This window comes from Trachymyrmex cornetzi, unplaced genomic scaffold (assembly GCF_001594075.2).
Source record: "Trachymyrmex cornetzi isolate Tcor2-1 unplaced genomic scaffold, Tcor1.1 scaffold390, whole genome shotgun sequence".
In the NCBI taxonomy this organism is placed as follows: domain Eukaryota; kingdom Metazoa; phylum Arthropoda; class Insecta; order Hymenoptera; family Formicidae; genus Trachymyrmex; species Trachymyrmex cornetzi.
The window spans coordinates 176,715-177,601 of record NW_017298641.1 but is presented as its reverse complement, the minus strand read 5'-3'; positions in this window follow the sequence as shown (position 1 = coordinate 177,601).

Below are 887 nucleotides of genomic sequence, written 5' to 3'. Positions count from 1 at the left end.
GTCTCGCTCGCTCTCGCGCAGCGGCAAAGTGGTGGGGCGGTTTTCCGTGTTGCCGGGGAGCCAAATGTGCACCACTGGCCTACATGCATTATTGCCTACATGGACTATTGCCTACAAGTATTATTGCCTACAGCTCTATTGCCTACATGCACTTTTGCGCACAAATAAAAATTTTAGAAACGGACTTACTTTTGCCTACATGCATTATTGCCTACATGCATTATTGCCTACGTGAATTATTGTCTACAAGTATTATTGCCTACATGAATTATTGCCTACATGTATTATTGCCTACAAGCACTTTTGCGCACAATTAAAAATTTCAAAAATAAAGTCACATTTATCTACATGTATTGGCTACAGCTCTATTGCTTACATGCACTTTTGCGCACAAATAAAAATTTTAGAAACGGAGTTAAGCTGGAAACACAATAGACACAGGCAATAGGTACAGGCAACAGGGAATAACGAGCTGTCCAATCAGAGCTCTGGGATATAATATCGAACTTATACCTCAAAGCTCTGATTGGACGACTCGTTATTCCCTGTTGTCTGTGCCTATTGCCTGTGTCTATTGTGTTTCCAGCTTTACTTTTGCCTACATGCATTATTGCCTACATGTATTATTGCCTACATGAATTATTGCCTACATGTATTATTGCCTACAAGCACTTTTGCGCACAATTAAAAATTTCAAAAATAAAGTCATATTTGTCTACATGTATTATTGTCTACACGTATTATTGTTTACAATTCGATTGTCTAGAAGTATTTTGCGCACGAATAAAAAATTAGTAGACTAAAGTCACGTTTGCACACACGCCCATGGTATAACGATAAGGGTATGCTCACGCCGTGGATACCCACTGCGCAGTCAAAGTGTGACG